Here is an 8,259-nt window from a genome sequence, read left to right as displayed (position 1 = left end):
TTGAGATAATTCTTGTTATGAATTGATACTATAAATAAAATTGAATTGAAAGAATGGAGACTTCATTTACATAATCCAAATCATGCTTGCAGCCCTGTTTAGGATGCACTAAAGGTCGATGTTTGTCATGTTTTAATTAGTCTTCATTAGTAGGCGTAAGAGACATTTCTGGGAAGCAACAGGCTTGCAGCCTATTCATCTCGCTGATGAGAGATGCACAATGTTGGCAAGCTAAATCCATCTGGGAAAGTTATTGCGCCTAAAATGGCCTTTGACAGCCCGGCCCCTGATAAGTGACAAATTCACAACATATCCGCGGCTGGGGGGTAAAAACAACTCAGGTGCACAAGGGGTGAAAGGGACTCCGTCGCACATGGCGCTTTCAGGGGAGTCCAGCACTATTTTGGCAGTTAAATGGCGCAGGGCGCGATGCCACACAGGGAGAGGGGTCGAAAAACCGCTTCTGACTGACCTCCACTTATTATTAAAGTTGCAAGATGGACACAGAGACATAACATGAATTGTTTCTCCCATTTAGAATGAACTCCGATCCAAAGACAAATGTACGGGAGAGAAAAAAAACTGCTGATCGCTTTGCGATGAACTTTTAAAAGTTAATGCTGTGATTTGATCGCATTTGGCGTGTTGTTTGACATTTGTAACTATCCGGATGTAGCCTACATAAAAGCCACTAAGATAAACTACAAGTTGTAGAACTGCATCGGAATCTACTCTAAGAGTTGATTAATTGAAGATGAAGATTTGGAAAGTCTATAGTTTGTAACATGCATTTTTGGGGGAAAAAAATGCATCTTGCAGAGATTGAGTGGTTGTTGCATGTTCTTCCGCTTCTGAGTTGCAAGATATTTACACGGGAAGTTCTTTACGAGAAATCAAACTATAACTATATAAACTACTATAAAATAGATATTATGGTGTGGTGGTCTGACGAAGAAAATCCATCACATGTCACTGCCCTGCCTGCACGCAACCTGCTCTCATAGGAGTTTATTCCGCAGCAAGTGTTTTCCACCTGTCTCTGTTCCACTTGTCCCTCCCTGCTAGTAAACGCACGCAGGAGCTCGAGACAGGTGCACGAGGCATTTGGACGTCATAAAGCATCCTGGGTGCGCCACACAGGAGTATCGAGGACCGACAACTTTAAGCTGAGTGGCGGTCACTGAACAGACTGTACGCTTTGACATTATATTGGCTTTACTTTGAGATCTGTTTAGCGGCACATTTTCTATCAAAAATGCCTCCTCATGTTCATCTGGACTCCCCCACTCCCCCATGTTGCATGGTAGCCTATTTGTTCTGTATGAGAATGTAAACCCATTAACCTTACGGAAATAGCATGAGCCACCACGTGCAGTTCATTCTTTGCTGTCACAAGTAAGACGTGAGAAGTCCGGCCGACCAGCTGGAAAACTAGAGAAAATACAAGACCTGACACCAGTTGAGTCTCACGCAGATCCACTATAGAGGGAACTTTAACACATTCTTAAGAAGAACACAAAACGTATTAATGCCTTTTAGACTTTTAGTTTGACATGGAGGGAATAGCCCAGTGAAACATTAGGCTAGTTTTAAAGTGATGGTGGTCAGAGAGACGAAACTTAATCTCGCCCCAACAAATGGCCAAATCTCAACCACTGGGAGCGTCGGATTCCTTCAGCTCATTTTTCTATTCTTTTTTTTAACACATTATTTGTTGGGTCATAAAGTAACAAAGCATGAACCCGTAGCTTCTTTTCTCCATTTTAATAGCCTAACTGAAAAATAAGGAATAAGGTTTTGGAAGTGTTTTTTTTTTTAAAAGCAATTCACGTTTGGCATGAATTTCCCAAAAGGAATTACATGTCATTCTCTCACACTTGTCATTTTCTTTTCCCTGTTGTTTTTTTTTGCATTAGGTTTATATTGGAACATCCATTTCTTTTTGGTTATGATGTATTATTGGTTTTATTTTGTAGTCAGAGCTGGAGGGTGTTGTTTTTGCATGGGCTCTCCCTTAAATTCGATTTGAGCTTCTGTATAGGGCAATTCATAATATTGTATGAATAATAAAAATGAACAAACTGGCTCCCGGTGTTCTTAATCTAGTTTTAGGCTATGTTAACCTCGCGGAGACCAACTTGGGCTCGTATCAGCCTATTTAGGATTTATACACTAATCATTAACTTTTGTTACAACTCTATTTTCCACTTGGGCGACACCAGAAATCAATATTAAATGTACAAAACTTGACAGTTTTACATTGGTCTAACTTACAAGTTTCCTACCACTCTACATCAAACGGTTTACCCTTAATATGGTGTAGGCTATCTTATGAGCAATGACAAAACTAATTAAAATGTGTGTGTATATAGGCTAGTCCTTTCTCCTTCCAGTAGTAAATTCAGAAATGCTGCTTTGTTTCACTTTTTTGCTAATTTAACTTACTAGAAACGTGGTGTGTGTGTGTGGGGGGGGGGGGAATCAGCGACTACCCAGCGAACCTTTTCGTCATATTAGTGAAGCGTTCAAGAGTTAGCTGATGGGAGCTCAGCTGCATTCAATTAGCCTTCATCCAATTTAGCTGAGGCCTTAATTGCGCTCAGGGTGGTGCAGTTGTTTGTGCTAAGCTCTGTTTGAGACTTCTGTAGAGAAAATACGTGCCGCTTCTTAAGAACAATCCCAATTCAAATGAGACTTATCTACGCCAGACCGATCAGACGGATTAAGAGTTATTAAAACCTATAAAAGGGCTGAAACCAGAAGATTCAGCAACCCCAAAGTCCGCTGCATGGCGAGTCCAGAGGATTTCCCTATAAACACGCACGCACACACCACGGAGGGAAAAAAATATATAGACATCATCTACATACGGTGATGTGTTATGAATAAATACTGGAGTAAGGGATATCTGGAAGGCAACTTAGCAGCAGAAACTCAAATGAGTTAATTAGACTTTGAGAAGCATCATCTCACTACATGTTTTCCTTAAAATTACAAAGCGAAACTTAAAATATATATATTCCACGTCACGGCTAAAATAAGTAGTTTAAGAGTTAAGCCCAATAAGCTTTATAGGCTACAATATTTCAGCAACATTGGCCTGTAAACTGAAACAATACAATAGTAAGACGGCAGAGGTTCATGTTACATTGCAAAAATAGTCAGTGGCCAAAATGTAGGCTACCAATGCGATCAAACAATAGCATTTGTTTTTAATTCAAATCTCCTTTTTTCCACGTTTTCTGTGATTCGCCCATTTTTATCATATTCAACACACATTCACGTTCTCATTGGGAACCGGTGGACCTCCCTCTCCAAATCCTAAAATGTATTTTAGACTAATTTTCTTTCTAAACTGATTGACTTTTTTTCAGTGCAGACTATACGCAATTAAGCCCGTTTCTAATCTTCTCTTATTCGGCTGCCATGCTCTTGGCTGACCCGGGATGAAAAACAGGGGGCACAGAGCTTCCATGTCCACAAAAGCACATCCAGGATCATCAAATAGGAGAGGCTTGCATTCATGTTTTGAAAGGCACAGGAAGCTGGAGGATTTGGTCCGACCCCTGCATGGTGACAGGACTGATATCTTAGAGACCCCCATTCATCTGGAGGGAGGGATGGTGACCGGGGTAGGGAGGGAGGGAGGGAGGGAGGGGGGTGCTGGGGTAAGGGTGGGCTGGAGGGGGCTCAGGGTGCATCTACAGAGGTCCCACCACCCTCTGATCTGTGAGCTGGCACACATCATGGCGTCCATTCACAAATCCTCCTTCTGCGCGTCACCTTTTGTAGTACTCCATGGTACTGAGCCCTGGTGACGTGGAAGACAATCCTACCAAGAAAAATACAGAGGAAAAAAATAGGTTATTGGAACTCAAGGACAGGGAACATGCGCACAATGCATGCGGTGTATTATAGTGGGTGGGTGTAGGAGGGAGTGGAGGGGGAGTGGGGGTGTAGAGCCATAAGTGAATATGAAATAGACCCAGTTGCTGGATTTATAGGCTGCATAGAAACTAAATCAGACGTTCAAACTGTGCACTACAGTGCTGGCAGCCTTGTTTCCCCCAAAAAACAAAGAACATTAACCGTTACCTGCAAAGCTGAGGAGATTCTCCAGTGCTTTTTGAAACAAGCGAGAGAAAGAGAGAATACTGAAACATTCACTTATTTAGTAGAAACTGAGAGACATGCCATAGCTACGATAATCAATATTTCCTGCTACCCTGAACAAGACCAGAATATATTATGCTAAATAATAATAGGCTACTATTCAACCTTTGCTTTAACCACAAGGCGATTGACACTTTTAAAATAGTCAAAACAGCAGGCTTTACGTTAATGATGATGTGATCTTATGTTGGCAAATTACAAGTACTGGTCACAAGAATTTTCCAAAAACTTTATCATGTGAAAAATTTGACCGTTTCGTGACAGACTATGGAGCAAATTATAACAAATAATACTTGAAACGTGCATGTTTAACATATGAAGGGATATTGTTGTACACGTTTGAGTTCATTAGTAATTGGTTAATAATAGTCGCCTTTACAAGGATATCTGTCTCGTGCTGCAAGGCTGTTGGAACACTGGACAATGTTTTACCAAACCTGTGTACATGCACAGGTTTTACAGTCAGCTTAACTGAAAACTACACGCCTACATTACAAGCGGCTGAGGCCTGCCTGATAAACACATACATACACGTTTCAACGCCAGTACAGACTGATTTGAATAGTTTGTTTTATCATGTTACAAACAAGAAAAATAAACCATTGTTGTGGATTCATATATCCATTTCATCGCGTCTGGACAGGAGATACAGACTTGAAGAAAAAAAACATGTTGTCCAAAGGTGAGCTATCATAAAAGCTTTCTTTTCCCACTGTATTAATCAACATTTTAAGAAACAACTAATTAAAGACTAAAAATCTCAAGACTGAATGTGAAGGGGCTTCACTTCCTAAAACAACCCAATAGCCCGGACAATGAAACTACAAAGCAAGCATGGTAGCCTACCAAAAACAGCCAAACAGCAGGCTTTTTAACTTATTATCCAATTGGCAATAAAAAAAACAACAACACCGTAATACCCAAATCAATTGGATGCTATAGTACTATTTTAACCCTTAACCAGGACAAACTGTCCTAGAATGTGTTTTCATCTACAACCAAAGTAAACCAGAAAGGCGTCTGATATCCGCAGCAAAGCAAACGTAGCGATGATGACGGATTTTCTGCTAAAACGAGACAAGATGTGTCTTTTTCAGCACCACAGACCAAAACAAGACAGTCAAAACTCAGACTATGACTCAAAATCCCACAATAGCTGGAGTATGCGCTGTACGGAATACAAATACACAAAAAACAAATACACATAGCCTATAGTCTAGTTTTGAGCATTAAAAACGGTTTTGCTGCCAAAAAATCTCCAGTAGAGTGAGATGACTTCTGCACACTGGTATTTCACTTATTTCAAGCAAATTATTAGTTCCTGTGCGTAAAACCCACTGTTACCGATCCGGTGTAGCTACCATCAGTCCGTTCTTTTCATTTTAAAACGCCGCTTCAAAATGGAAACAAATTAAACAAGTGTGAAATATGTCACTTTTTAAACAAAACACGATTCTAGGGCTTATTAGAAGCCTGGTAGACGTATTAAAAGTATATTTTTTGAAGTGCACACACAGGCTCTTATTATAATTCAGAACGTGAAATGGTGTCATTTCCTCCAGACATCCCTGTTTTGCTGGGAGGTTAGAGGCCAAGCCCAGGCGGTAGCGGCCTGTCTGTGCCTCCATTGTCTGGTGCTTATTCAGCGCTCAACATTGATTTGCGCTTCCCCTCACAAGTGAGAAACAATCGCAGCATGAGAGTGGCCTGTCTAATTACATCTTTCACTCCCAACTTTCACCTCAGACATGAGAGCTTTGATGGGACCATAGAAGCAGAGGGTGTTCAGGTAGATTTGGGGACAAGAATTGTTTTAAAACGCAGCAATCTCAGAAAGCAAGAACTCCTTTGTAATGGCAAACTACTATCCAAGGATCAGCCTAAAGCCTGTGGTGTGGCATTTTGTGAATATGTGTGCATATGAGTTGTCAATACGCGTTTGAACGAAAACCCAACGATTATCCCCAAACAAATGCTTGGTAATGCGAGTTCACTTAAACTGCTTTGCAAAAGGCCTTTGTTTAATAAGTGAAAAGTCAAGGATAGAATTTTATCCTCAGGACAATAGCTTGGACTCGAGTTTAAATTACAGGGTTCAACGTGTCACAAATACAAATTAAAACAACAGTTGTGAGCAGCAGGTTATTGTTGCAACCTTCACAGCACCCAAAAAGTACATATTTATGGCAAACGTCCCCATAGCTCAAATTGATCTGAATAATCTATCATAAGATAACAACTGGACACAAAAAAACACATCATATAGTATGCGTCCGGTTTTCTTTTTAGACATTTGGATTCAAGTTAGACCTACTCCCACTACCAAAAAAACTAAAGGAACAGACAACGCATGTTTGTAATACAAAACAGAGCAGCTGTCTGACTTTCTAACTGAATTGCTCGAAGGCTTCTCACTCAGTCTTGCTGCTCCTCTGGTCCTCCTCGATGCCCCCTTTCCTTTACGCGCAGCCACGGTTAAAACGCCAGCGGAGAACTGGCTGAGCCCTCCCTGCATCCCGGTGGCATCCTGGGAGAATAAACATAAACTCAGCGCTGGTCAGCAAAGTTACTCAAAGTTTTGTCTTTGGCGCGACTCAGTATCCTGAGCACCGTGCAGAAAACAGTTTGTTTGCATCACTGATTTCTTTTAAAGGGATATGGACCCAGTTCTTGGTCGACCGCAGCGTCACGACAGGCGGACACGAGAACATCAAAAAACACTTAACACACAACTCTGCGCTCTTGAAATCAGACAGGGAAGACTCTGTGGCTGTCACATTTGACTTTTGATGCATTTCGTGGCCAATTATGAGGCGACTGAAAGCAACATGTTACATTAGACACATGCTGCAAATCAGAGTGGTTACATTTCAAGACATGACCCAGAATGTGTTGTTGCTATAGGTTTGAAAGAGACAAGTGTTTTTCTGATTAAATTAAAATGTAGCGTAATAGAAAATACCGTTACTCCACTCTAAATTCCAAATGTGAGCAGTGACATTGTTTTTCGCATTTAACCTTGACAACCTGACTTTACGTTACTCTGAATCCAATTGACCTTAAAAGGGTTATAATTAACTTTAATGCAGATATATTGTAAATATATTTCCAGCAGATTATGTTTTCAATGTTGCCTTAAGGTGTAGCTCCTTTAAGATATTTAAACACATGTTGCCTCAAAGATTTCCACGTCCCTGATCCTCAAATACATTCACATTGGGCCTTTCACCCTGTTTATTACAAATGTGTCTCATGTGCCTCCAAATGAGCAAATGTTCAGTTGTTATTGTTTCTAAATTGAACTGTATTGAACTGTGTGTATCTTAAAGTATCAATAACTTATTTACATTTCAGTTATAATAACAATATAAAAATGTACTATTTCTCGTTTTATTGGGAGTCCCTTCCTGCCCTGCAAGCAAGGAACCCCGGGGGTTCCCAGAACCCTCTGACAACCTCCCATTGTTTTAATTAACACAAACAAGGTGATGTGCATCGTGTTTTCCTTTGCGAACTAATACTCCCAAAAATAAATAAGTTACAGTTTCATAAACACAGATGAATTATTGGGAGTATCTGGGTGCATGCACTGGATTTAAATTAGGCTCCTTCCTCCGTCAGTACTCTTTCCCTTTACTAGGGCTAGGATGGGCGTTTGTGGACTGCTCTGGAGTCTGCGTCACGTGGCCTGGTTTCTGCCACCCCATAGGTTCAAGGCACGTGTCTGGGAGGACGGTGGGAAAACGTCACTGGAGGGGCTCGTATTGAAAATAAGAACAAAACTCCAGAGTGAGAGTATTAGAGCATCAGTTTAGGAGCCTCTTTATTTACCCTTAGTTTAGTTTAGGTGTAGGCATAACCGAGCACACTGAAATCGGATAACACTAAATTGGATGGTGCGCAAATGGCACATGTTTTAGCTCTGCGATATCAATTGTAACCCGATGTTGAGGGAATATATGTCAAAAAGTATGTTTTTCTCAGAGGACACTATCGCAAGGCTTTGCATGGTGTCCAAGGCATTCACTAGTATTTGAGTTACTTTTTTTATTTATATATATATAGGCTATTTCACGCGCGCGTTTT

Source organism: Etheostoma spectabile, chromosome 22, assembly GCF_008692095.1.
Source record: "Etheostoma spectabile isolate EspeVRDwgs_2016 chromosome 22, UIUC_Espe_1.0, whole genome shotgun sequence".
In the NCBI taxonomy this organism is placed as follows: domain Eukaryota; kingdom Metazoa; phylum Chordata; class Actinopteri; order Perciformes; family Percidae; genus Etheostoma; species Etheostoma spectabile.
The sequence above is the reverse complement of the archived record's forward strand: the minus strand, read 5'-3'. Positions refer to the sequence as shown.